Source organism: Euprymna scolopes, chromosome 14 (assembly GCF_053919585.1).
Source record: "Euprymna scolopes isolate OS-2025 chromosome 14, ASM5391958v1, whole genome shotgun sequence".
Taxonomy (NCBI): Eukaryota; Metazoa; Mollusca; class Cephalopoda; order Sepiida; family Sepiolidae; genus Euprymna; species Euprymna scolopes.
The window spans coordinates 47366358-47380479 of record NC_136495.1 but is presented as its reverse complement, the minus strand read 5'-3'; positions in this window follow the sequence as shown (position 1 = coordinate 47380479).

Genomic DNA, 14122 nt, shown 5'->3' with positions numbered 1-14122 from the left:
CTTTCTACTCATCTCCCTTCATAACGCCCCCGCTAATTGTCCCCGATAGTAGCCCCTACTTCAAAGTGGCACTTGCCTTGTTTGGGGTGAAGATTGAATAAAAAGATTAAAAAATATATATATATATGGTACGTAAAAAGACAAGAAAACGTTGTAGCTGACGCTTTATCTCACACAACAATGCTTCTTTAAATTCCACTCCACTAAGTATGGAATTAATAGCACAAGAGCAATTAGCCAATACCACGCTCCCAGCTATAATGGACAAAACTTCACTGAAGCTGAAAGAAATGCCGATATAGTTCGGAACAACAAATTTCTATTGCGATGTTTCACAAAAACACCCTCGCCCTTATATTTCACCCAGCCTCAGACGACAGGTTTTCCAGCACTTCCACAATTTGTCCCACCCAGGAAAACGTGCCACCGTGAAATTAATAGGGAAACGTTTTGTTTGGCCAAATATAAATACGGACATTCGTAGTTGGACTAAAACTTGCATTCCTTGCCAAAAAAACAAAGTTCACAGGCACACAAAATCACCTTCAGGAACTTTCAGTGTACCAGATGCTAGGTTTATTCATGTTCATATCGACTTGGTTGGACCCTTGCCCACTTCAAAAGGACACACCCACATCCTTACTATAATCGATAGATTCAGCAGATGGCCGACAGCAATACCAGTGAAAGACATATCAGCCGCAACAATAGCCAGAGCGATTTTACAAGATTGGATAGTGATTTTCGGAGTGCCCTCTGTAATCACAACGGACAGGGGCTCACAGTTTCAATCAACTCTTTTCACTAAATTCAACCATTCGTTGGGAAAAAAGCACATTAAAACTACTGCCTACCACCCTTGTGCAAATGATATGGTGGAACGGTTTCATAGACAATTAAAAGCATCTTTGGCTATGAACGAAAACAAAGCGGACTGGTCAGATAATTTGCCACTCATTCTCCTAGCAATTCGCAACACTGTGAAGGAATATTTGCAGAGCACACCTGCAGAATTAGTTTTCGGTTCAGCACTGATTTTACTGGGACAATTCTGCGAAAACAATACAGACATTTCCCCAACGACAACTTTTGTAACGGATTTAAAACATAAAATGTCATGATTAAAATTCACCCCAACCAAAAAGCCAGACACGAACATTTTCATTCCAAGCAATATTCACACCTGTAAATACGTTTTTATCAGGAATGATGCAGTCAAAAAACCACTCTGTCCAAATTATTCCGGACCTTATCTAGTTCTCGACAGAAGTGAAAAGTACTTTACCATTTTAAAAAGAGATAAAAAAGACATTATTTCAATAGACAGACTTAAACCTGCATTCATGGAAGAACAATTACACATTTCTCCTAGTCAAATACAAGAACATACACACTCACAAACTGACAAAGAAATTACAAAAAACAACACACCACAAACAACAACAAAAACAGGTCGAAAAGTTCATTGGTCAAAACATTTCAAACAATACATAACTTATAAAACTTATAAAAATACATATACAATACATAACTTATATATAACTCATAAAAAAATAAATATACATAAAAAAATATACATAAAAACAAAAACAAAATATGTTTCTCTTGTGTATATATATATATATATATATATATATATATATATTTTTTTTTTCTCCTCAAGAGAAGGAGTCTTGTTCAAACGTTTTTTTCCTCACATACACACACCCAAATGTACGCACGCACACACACACACACATACACACGTACATATATTCACGTTCACGTACATACACTCACATTCACGTGCATGCACACATACGCGCACACGTATGCACACATGGGCAATGTCACTTCCCTTTAAAGGAAATCCAGACATGCGCAGTCAGAACACTGACCCCGGTATAAAAGTCAACAACAACATTTAACTTCCTTTTTCTTCCCTTTTACCTTGGTTCATCAACCAGACAAGTTTACGTCCACAGCTTGTGGCTTGAAGACACTTCCACATGGACGACTGCTACCATGCATGCACGGCTTTGCTGAGGTCAACCCTTTCTCTCTCTTTCTTTTTCTACATGCTGGACTGGCATTTCTCTTTCCCCTACTTTATTCCTCTTTTTTTCATGCACGTAGTCGTCAACGACTAAACTAAACACGTGTTCCACCTAAACCATTCATTTTCAACAGAAAATAAACGATGTTTATTTTATTCAGTAATTGAGTTTTTTTCCTTCCTTCCATTCATTTCATTATTTTATTTTGTGGCGAGTTAGGATTATTATATCCTGGTCCGCAACAAACTGAATGGCTCATGTTTGTTGTTGTTTTATTTTTCACAGCAATATGCAGTTACACATTGCATAAACTTTCCATATCCTGTAAGTGTGTGGGTGTTGCAAATGGAAGCAGAGCTCCAAAAAAGACGACCCAACCAGTCAATTCACCAACCAAAGAGAAAAAAAAAACTTTGTTTTTTTTTTTCAAATCTCATTTTGGACTTCTTGTCTATGTCATATCTTGACATATAACTTTAATTCGATTTTCTTTTTTTTTTCTTTTACTTCTAACAGAACTTTACATTGCTTTGCTTAATTCAACTTTATATCAAAAATACCGTTTTTAACACTATTTTATTGGCAAAAGAGAAACAATCAACTTGATGATGACTTCTGGTTCTGACGAGCACATTTCAAAACACACCCTAGCCCTTTACTATAATTTTCTAATTAGTCACTAATCCAAAAATCATACTTGATTTTTTTTCCCTCCCCTAGTAGATATTAACCTCAAATCTACAACCCATACTCATGCATACCTCTTTTCAAAACGTAACCACATCATCCAATCTAAATCCTATTTTAAGAAGTGTAACTTCAAAGCAGATACTAATTCTTTGATACTAACTCTATTAATCCTAACTATCCATGTGAGGGCATAGAAATACCTAGCATTAAAACCAGGCACAGAGAAAACCCTCTCAGTGCTGATGGACCAGTAGATCTGATCAGATCATCCATCTAGGTGAAGGAAAACTCCGATTTGTAAACCTGTGCTACTGACCTCATATGTCTTGGCACCAAACGGGGAAGGGAGGCCTCCTCAGCCCTGGACGACAACCTCCCTAGAGCTGGTGACTTGATCAAATCACCGGTTTGCAAACCTAAATTGCTTAAGGAGTAGATAGGCTCTGCCTATCGCCCGGTTTCCATACTCCTTCTTTGTCTATTAGCCAGGAGCAGAGGTGTGGCTGCAAGTACTCATTAGAGATGCCCAGTGCTCAGCCTTGTTTCCTGACTGGGGCAATGAATGCTGTTCCCCACATTTGCCTCATTCCCTTCCCTTATATCTGGGCATGTTGGGGGTGCTTGTTTACCATACATGCTAACATGATTGGACTGGGTCAATCCTTTTGGACAGGTTTGAGGTTACCAGTTTGACAGTGGTTGATTGCTATTTCCAACTGACAGTACAGGAACCTCAACTCTTTAGTAGCACTTAGAGCAGCTGCTCTATCATCAGTTATATAATATCAGGATGTTTGTAGTGCCATATTGCGCATGGAAAGAGACCCTGCACTCATCTCTGGTGGATATTCCTGAGGCTACATTCTTGTGGATGAGGAGCCGGCTGATGGTCTACTAATGTTGTATGATGGTCTAATGTTGTATGATGGTGGCTATGCACATCCGTTTTGTCTAGCACCTCATCCTAGATCTAAAACTATGAAATAAAATGAAATGACAGCTTAATCCAAAAAACGTTCAAACCAGACACACACTCAAAAAATTCGCCTCCTCCCTTGAGGCTTGCATTTACAAATATCTGAGGACTTAGAACTAACTTACATGATGTAGAATCATTTCTCCTAGCAAACTCCCCGGATATCTTAGCACTAAGTGAAACTAATTTGCATTCCTCCATCCCATTTAACATCTTTAACATGTCTGGTTATCTTCCTCTTTGTTATAAAGACTCTGAAAGACACAGGCACAGACTTGGAGACTATATTCGTAACACCCTCCCCATGTCTTGGGAATCTAAACTAGAATCAGGTGACCAGGCCTTCGTTTGCTTTAAACTAACTTTACAACATAGCATTAGCTACTTGTATTTTCTTTATTGCTCTCCATCAACCCAGGACTGTACTATAATCAATCATGTCTCTGACAGCATAGATGTAGCACTCTCCCTTGACACTAGCGCCCAAATAGATGTATTTGGTAATTTTAACATCCACCACAAAAATTGGCTTGGTTTCTATAACTACACTGACACAGCTAGTAGCGTCATCCATAACTTTGCTATATCCTATTCCTTGATACAGACAGTAACATTCCCGACCTGTCACCCAGATCATCAGGATAAACAAGCCTCACTTATAGTCTTGTTCATGACCACAGTTCCTGAGGATTGTGTAAAACATGCTTATTGCCCACTCAGGAATGCTGATCATGCTGTGATAATGATAGACATTACTCTAAACTCTCAACCCCAAGTTGAAGAGCCATTGCTCAAAACGACAAGGTACTACAATAAGGCTGGCTGGGATGCCATTTGAGATCACATCAGAGACGCCCCATCGGGAAATATCTTTTCTCTTCCAGCAGAACAGTGCGCAAATGAGACTACTGAATGGTTCAAAGCAGAAATTGAAGCACATATTCCTACACAGAAGTTTTATAGCAAACGCCACTCTCCCCAGTGGTTTACTTCTACATGCGCAGCTGCCATTGCTCAGAGGCAACATGCATACCATAGATTTATCCGGCATAAGTCCTGTATAAATAGATAAAAGTATATAGAAGCTAGAAATAATTGTAAGAAAGAAGTAGCAACAGCTAAGAGTGAATATACTGAAACCACCAGGAAATGCATTGAAGCGCAGAAATCAGGAACTTGTGATTTCTGAAAAATCTACAATGGTGTAGTAAATAATGGGCAATCAACAATACTCCCACTAACCAATAATCATGAGGTTGTTTGCACAGCAACTGAGAAAGCTAATATGCTTGCCTGTCAGTTTGCCTCAAACTCTACCTTGGACTCAGCAAGCCATTCCCTCCTCGATTTTCCTCTGTGGACAGAAACCGTGCTAGATGATCTGAAAATTACGCCTTCTCAAGTACATGATATTAAAAAACCTAGACATCTCAAAAGCATGTGGACCTGATCTTATCCCGGCTGTGTTATTAAAAAAATGCTCCGCTGAGGTTGCTCCAGTTATCTCTAAACTCTTTAACAAATGCCTTAATGAATCTTGCTTTCCTGGCTGCTGGAAAACTGCTTCTGTGGTACCAGTTTACAAAAACTCTGGCGAATAAACTGACCCATTAAATTATTGCCCAATTAGCCTCCTCGCTCTTTTCACCAAAATATTTGAGTCCTTAATTAATCAAGCTCTAGTCCACCACCTTACAGCTGCTAAACTTCTGTCTGGCCACCAATATGGATTTAGGCAAGCCCATTCTACTGCAGATATTCTAACTGTAATCTCTTAATGATTATACCAAGTACTGGATAAGGCAGGGGAAGGTAGTCCTAGATATATCTAAGGTTTTGTACAGGGTATGGCCCGATGGTCTTCTCATTAGAATAAAATCCTATGGTATTACTGGACGAATGCTTAGCATAATTAGATCCTTCTTAAATGAGAGAAGAATCCAGGTTGTCCTCGATGGGCATATGTCCAAAAAAATTTGATATAAATGTGGGTGTACCTCAGGGATCGATCCTTGGACTTTTATTAGTTCTGATATTCATAAATGACTTACCTGATAAAATTGCGCATGGAAAGAGACCCTGCACTCATCTCTGGTGGGCATTCCTGAGGCTACATTCTTGTGGATGAGGAGCCGGCTGATGGTCTACTAATGTTGCATGATGGTGGCTATGCACATCCGTTTTGTCTAACACCTCATCCTAGATCTAAAACTATGAAATAAAATGAAATGACAGCTTAATCCAAAAAACGTTCAAACCAGACACACACTCAAAAAATTCGCCTCCTCCCTGAGGACTTAGAACTAACTTACATGATGTAGAATCATTTCTCCTAGCAAACTCCCCGGATATCTTAGCACTAAGTGAAACTAACTTGCATTCCTCCATCCCATTTAACATCTTTAACATGTCTGGTTATCTTCCTCTTTGTTATAAAGACTCTGAAAGACACAGGCACAGACTTGGAGACTATATTCGTAACACCCTCCCCATGTCTAGGGAATCTAAACTAGAATCAGGTGACCAGGCCTTCGCTTGCTTTAAACTAACTTTACAACATAACGTTAGCTACCTGTATTTTCTTTATCGCTCTCCATCAACCCAGGACTGTACTATAATCAATCATGTCTCTGATAGCATAGATGTAGCACTCTCCCTTGACACTAGCACCCAAATAGATGTATTTGGTAATTTTAACATCCACCACAAAAATTGGCTTGGCTTCTATAACTACACTGACACAGCTAGTAGCGTCATCCATAACTTTGCTATATCCCATTCCTTGATACAGACAGTAACATTCCCGACCTGTCACCCAGATCATCAGGATAAACAAGCCTCACTTATAGTCTTGTTCATGACCACAGTTCCTGAGGATTGTGTAAAACATGCTTATTGCCCACTCAGGAATGCTGATCATGCTGTGATAATGATAGACATTACTCTAAACTCTCAACCCCAAGTTGAAGAGCCATTGCTCAAAACGACAAGGTACTACAATAAGGCTGGCTGGGATGCCATTTGAGATCACATCAGAGACGCCCCATCGGGAAATATCTTTTCTCTTCCAGCAGAACAGTGCGCAAATGAGACTACTGAATGGTTCAAAGCAGAAATTGAAGCACATATTCCTACACAGAAGTTTTATAGCAAACGCCACTCTCCCCAGTGGTTTACTTCTACATGCGCAGCTGCCATTGCTCAGAGGCAACATGCATACCATAGATTTATCCGGCATAAGTCCTGTATAAACAGATAAAAGTATATAGAAGCTAGAAATAATTGTAAGAAAGAAGTAGCAACAGCTAAGAGTGAATATACTGAAACCACCAGGAAATGCATTGAAGCGCAGAAATTAGGAACTCATGGTTTCTGGAAAATCTACAATAGTGTAGTAAATAATGGGCAATCAACAATACTCCCACTAACCAATAATCATGAGGTTGTTTGCACAGCAACTGAGAAAGCTAATATGTTTGTCTGTCAGTTTGCCTCAAACTCTACCTTGGACCCAGCAAGCCATTCCCTCCTCGATTTTCCTCTGTGGACAGAAACCATGCTAGATGATCTGAAAATTACGCCTTCTCAAGTACATGATATTAAAAAACCTAGACATCTCAAAAGCATATGGACCTGATCTTATCCCGGCTGTGTTATTAAAAAAATGCTCTGGTGAGGTTGTTCCAGTTCTCTCTAAACTCTTTAACAAATGCCTTAATGAATCTTGCTTTCCTGGCTGCTGGAAAACTGCTTCTGTGGTACCAGTTTACAAAAACTCTGGCGAATAAACTGACCCATTAAATTATTGCCCAATTAGCCTCCTCGCTCTTTTCACCAAAATATTTGAGTCCTTAATTAATCAAGCTCTAGTCCACCACCTTACAGCTGCTAAACTTCTGTCTGGCCACCAATATGGATTTAGGCAAGCCCATTCTACTGCAGATATTCTAACTGTAATCTCTTAACGATTATACCAAGCACTGGATAAAGCAGGGAAGGGAGGGCAGTAGTCCTAGATATATCTAAGGCTTTTGACAGGGTATGGCCCGATGGTCTTCTCATTAGAATAAAATCCTATGGTATTACTGGACGAATGCTTAGCATACTTAGATCCTTCTTAAATGAGAGAAGAATCCAGGTTGTCCTCGATGGGCATATGTCCAAAAAATTTGATATAAATGTGGGTGTACCTCAGGGATCGATCCTTGGACTTTTATTATTTCTGATATTCATAAATGACTTACCTGATAAAATTGTCTCTGAGATGGGTATATTTGCCAACGACACATGCTCTATAGCAGGCACATGGGAAAAACTAATGAGCACATATCTACGGTAATGGCTGAAATCCTAGAGGAAGACCTTCAGTCTGTAGTTGAATGGGGTCAAAAATGAATGGTCACATTCAACGCTGCCAAGACAAAGCTTGTTTCCTTTAATAATTACATGAAACATTACCAACCACCAATAGCTATGGCTAGAGATACTTTACCTGAAAACACTTTGTTCAAGCTCCTTCACAGGAAACATGAGTTGGAATAGATACATCAAGATCATTGCTAAGGCTGCTACAAAGAAGTTGGGCTCTCTCTATCGTGCTAGAAAGTTACTTACACCTGAAAGTATCCTGTACCTCTACAAAGCCACCATTCGCCCATGTATGGAGTATTGCTGTCACATTTGGACTGGTGCATCTGCTACTAGTCTCTCACTCCTGGACAGGGTTCAAAATAGAGTCGCCAACCTAATAGGTTCCGAACTGTCATCTAAGCTTCAGCCCCTGTCTCATTGACGAAATGTTGCATCCCTCTGCCTTTTTTACAAGTATTTCAATGGTGGATACTCTGACGAACTACAAGCCCTTGTACCCCCTCAACAAAAATATCCCTGACAAACTCGACAAGCAGCGAAGTCCCACCCTTACACAGTCGAGATCCCTAAATGTAACTGGAGGACTTTGGAATTCTCTTCCGGTTTCCTGCTTCCCCAACTGTACTGACATGCAGAAGTTCAAGTGTAATGTGAACAAACATCTTGCTGCTAAATTCTCTACATAGTACCCCTACAACTTACGTCCCTGATAGTAGCCGCCTACATCAAAGTGGCAATGTGCGTTGTTTGGGGTGAAAATGTAATTAAAAAAAAAAAGACATTGTAAATATATAAGTGGTATTTATTTAAAAAAAAAACGGCACTTCTATACTATTGGGACGAAATTTCGGAGATCGTAATATTGAATTTCATATGAAAACAATGGTATCTATGTATTCCTCATATTTTTAAGATGATTATGTCAAAAACTGACGACATATTATAAGGTAGAAAATTATTTATTAAAGAAAATAAAAAACAGAATTTGATGAAAATGATCGTAAAACACAGGAGAGTTCAAAAGGGAGGTAATTTTCCGTTTTGGTTTAAACAAGATGGCAGAAAATTATTACCTGTTAACACGATTAAAGTTATTTTGTTTAATAATTCAGTAATATTCGGGTAATTTCGACTGCATAATTTTGAGGCTACTATTGTAACTTAGTAGAATCGACAAAAAAATCAGTTGACACCATTGTTTTTTATCTGAAAACTACATTTATCGACTACAAAATCTCGTCCCAATTCTGTAGAAGCACCAAAAAACTATTTTTTATTATATTTTAGGTCGGTTGTTTTTTTTTGTTTGTTTTGTTTGTTTTTGTTTTGTTTTTTTGGACGGTGGTGGGGATAATAATTTGTTTTCGCCATTTGTTTTAATTATTAATACACGTGAAAAAACTTTTCATAATAAAAAAATTTTTTTTTGGAGGGAAGTTTTTGAATCTATTTTTTATAGTTTGCAGCATGGAGTGTTGATTGTTTGAGAGTATTGAGACTCATTTTACGGCTGGGTCTGTATGTATTTGACCTAAGTTAGAAAAAAGTCACCAGAGTTTGAAGAAAATAATCAACGCCTTCTCTACAATAATATAAATCAACATAGAGATACAAGAATGTAAACATGTAATGCAAATCGGTTTGGTCAGCAGGCATCATAGTAAAAATGTAATTGAGTCCAAATTGATCATGAGTCTATTCCCGCCTCTCATCACAAGCGTCTTTCTGCATTTGAACTGATTCATATTTTAGCACCAAGCTAAGGCTGAGTGGAAACAAATATTATTGAAAGTTGTATGCGTGCACAGAAGCATTATTCACATGTGTATCAATATGCAAGTTCGAAAGTTACTGATTTCACTAGCCGAATTATAACTTATTATTATGCAAAGTATTGCATGTACATACAAGTGAAAATATATCTTTCATTATTTAACTGCTACATTATCCCCTGCTTAGGCTTTTAGCCGATAAAAACCTAAAAAAAAACCTGTATTGGTTGCAAACATACTTAAAAGACGAAGTAGAAAAATAGGATAAATATTTAATGATTCCTACCTGAAATAATTGTACTTTTCTTGTGCTCTGATGAACTAGTTACACTTGTGCCTCCTCGACATACATATCCCTGACAAACCCACTTAGCAACAAAATTTCACCCCTTCACTATTGAGGTCCCTAAATGCTAGAAGGCTTTCTATTCTAATAGTTTCTTCCCTCGAACAAATAGACTTTGGAATTCCCTTCCTGCTACCCGCTTCCCTGACTACTGATATGCAGAAGTTTAAATGTAACATAAACCAACATCTTGTTAATCTTTCCTAGGCATGGTCCCAAATAGTAGCCCCTTATGTCCAAGTGGTGATATGCACATTTTCATGATTAAAAATAATTTTTATATTCCTAACTCTTGTATAAAAATGTTTTGTTATTTCATTTTTATCAATTTTTCATTTACAAAACTGTTTATATTTTAGTTAGTACTTGCTAACTGGTGACCCATCTATTTTATCAATGTTTTTTTTATTTCCATTTTTATATGCACACACATATATATATATATATATATATCCTTCATTTTCTTCCTATGCTATAACATCCTAATCTATATTAAATGTTCGTGTAGTTCTTGACAAACCCAAACACACTATTTTCATCCAAAATGGCCATACCAAGCCAGGGAATATGCCACAAAACGATTAGGTTCCACTGTCCTATAAATAGGACACCAAATAATCTCTCTTTAAAATTAATAAGATAATATATGATAATACTGCTGGCTGAATAATTATCTTGAAGAAATGATGAAATTCATCTGTATTCATTAAATTCTCTCCAAGAGTTGTTAAAACCTTAAAAATTCTTGTGAAATTCTATTTGTTCAATGGTGTATGAACTTATACAAATGAACCTTGCAATAGTAAGCCATATATTTATTGTTAAAAGTGCAATTTAACTATTTGTGTGAACTGCTTTGCTCCTTATCATAATGCGTAAATTTTATTTTGAATGTATAATCTCTTGATTATTAAAATAAATCACCTCTACCGAGTGTCTTATTTATAGGAGAGTCAATTTCAAAATAAAATAATTTTTCCTTTTTAATTTGTCTATTCTAATCCATTTTTTAGTTATTGCTAGGGCTATGACAACAGCATATTCTTTTCATTGTTTTGATTTTCAAGTTTATATCTGATACAATTAATCAGCCGAGGCAGAGACGGGAAATAGCAGGCATATGCATTGTGTTCTAAATGCTAACAGCCTCAACCGAGAACCACATCACTCTACATAAAAACATATAAGATATCAATGGATATATACCTGAGAATCCAAACAAGGAAAAGAATATGCTGTTGTCATAGCCCTAGTCACTACACAAAGTTTCAACTGAAGAGTGGATTATTTAAATAGCCTGGAGCTTAATGGGTTAAAGCCCCCCAAAAATTTTGAATAGATGACAACAAAATGGGTTTTAATTCCATAGTAATGATACACATCTAAGATTAGGCTTAAGGTCCACATGAACAAATAGCATAGAGGTTAAGAGCATTAATTAACAATCGATTATAGGTGATAATCCTTACTACAAGTGATAATATTTAAGAATAGCAAGAATTAACACTACCCGGTTATGGTTGATGGCTCATTAGTTGATATGAGTAGATGAGGCTACAAAATCGACCCAACCATCTGTGAATGTGGAGAGATGGACCATACAATGAAACACTGCATTGTTTGCCCTTTACTGCCCCCCTCCGTATGTTCACATGCTCCAAAGACATGCAAAGAAAATTAATATATGGCGTCCAATGTGTTTGAATCCTTAGCACGCTACTAAATCTGCATTTTGCAAGCTTAAAATTTGTATAACTTGATTTCGCTGCAGAAATTGAACAAATACTAAAGGCGACCTAACTATATCATTATATAAAATTTCCCCAGTTTACTGATATGGGAATCTCCCTTTTGAAACTTTCCTCCTGGCTTTGTATTGTAAATATGGAGAGGAGGACCAAACGATGTAACACTGTCTTGTGATTTGCCCTCTATTACCCTAAACACTGCAGCTTGAAAGATCTTGCAGAGTACAACAATAATAAAAAGGACTGCGTTAAAAGAAAAAAGTGACCATATGTTTCAAAGATATGCACAAGAGAAAATGGTTGATGAAATGATAACAATCTGGATTAAATAATGGATTCAGTTCGAAATTCTCTATAGGTTTCCTGAGTTCAACATAAAGATTCCTGAGTCCAACTGAAAAAAGTTGGAGATTACATAATCTGAAATATAAATATAACAATGAAAATAAAATGCACAAAGTTTCAGTTTAATAGTAAAAAAATTTAGATACCCTGAGATTTAATGGGTTTATTCATTCTAAACGAGGCATATTGTTGTATAGCGGTCTTTATAACTGTGTCTCTAAACAGGTATATATATATATATATATATATATATATATATATATATATATATATATATATATATATATATATATATATATATATATATATGCTCAATGTCTCTTTAAATGTATAGGTATAGTTCTCTTAATTGTATTATTACTAGGGCTAGAACTTTTTTTTCATAGTTTTGACTCTTGAGTGTATATCCATTGATACCTTATATGCTTTTATATAGAGTGATGTGGTTCTCGGTTGATTAACTGTCGGATATATACTCGAGAGTCAAAACAATGAAAAGAATATTCTGTTGTCATAGCCCTAATTATTACCAAGCCATATCATCTACTTTGTAGACAGTGTTCATTTGACTAACGTGTATCTTACATAGAACAGTTTATGTTTGTATCGTTCTCACTGGCTCTATCGTATATTGTGTGTATACGTTTTGGTGTCATTTGTGAATGTGTGCATGCATGTGTGGTTTAACACATTCAAATGGACAGTCAAGTAAATGTATGTATAATGGGTGTATATGCAGGCACCAAGCATGTCTCTTGAAATGTGTGTATAATGCTGTCAGTTCATGTGTGTGTGTATGTGTGTGCGTGTGTGCTTGTAACCCATTTAACATCTTGTCTTCGTGGTGCAGAGACAACGCACATGTCTTATCATATAGTTCTTCCGACTTCTGGTGGTTGTTACCTGCTTGAGGTTTTGTAACGAATATATCTCCATCTGAATAAAACACCATGGCACAGGTTATATTTTACATCTAACTTTATTTTCTTACTTCTTTCAATATTTGTCAACATTTCTTAGTTTGTACATCTTCTAGTTGCATCCATTAGATGCTTCCATGGACCGCAGGATACAAACTCTCTTTTAAGCTAATCTCTTCAGTGGCTCAAACTCAACTGACTGACTTACTGATTTGTCTGTTTACTTGTACGTATCATAACCTCGTTTCTCTGTTCTATATTACGTAAGTCTTACGTCAAAAGTCGTCCTCGCTATTGTTAACTGTAAATAAATATTCGGGTTTGTATTACTGTACACATAGATTCAAAAAACAAATATATAATAAATAAATGTTATCAAAGGCAAGATAAGTTACTTTTCTGTCAAACTGGATATATTTTTTGTGTTTTTATTCAATGTAACATATTTATTCAGCTCGAAAAACATACAATGTTTACCGATGTATTGGAAAATTCAAGATGGCGTCTCACACCCTCTTTAACACGGTAAGTTTGGGAAAAGGTGTTATAAATAAAAAAACTATACAAAATACTATTAAAATCCCGCCGAATATATGTCAACCTATGTCACGGTAACATATATTGAGCGAGTTTTGAACAGTATTTTATCCGGTTTTTTATTTATAACACCTTTTCCCAAACTTAACGTGTTAAAGAGAGAATCAGACACCATCTTGAATGTTCCAATACATCGGTAAACACTGTATGGTTTTCGAGCTGAATAAACATGTTACATTGAATAAAAACACGAAAAATATATCCAGTTTGGTAGAAAAGTAACTTATCTTGCCTTTGATAACATTTATTTGTTATATATTTGTTTTTTGAGAACTTTTTCGAATCTATGTGTACAGTAATATGAACCGAAATATTCCAGCT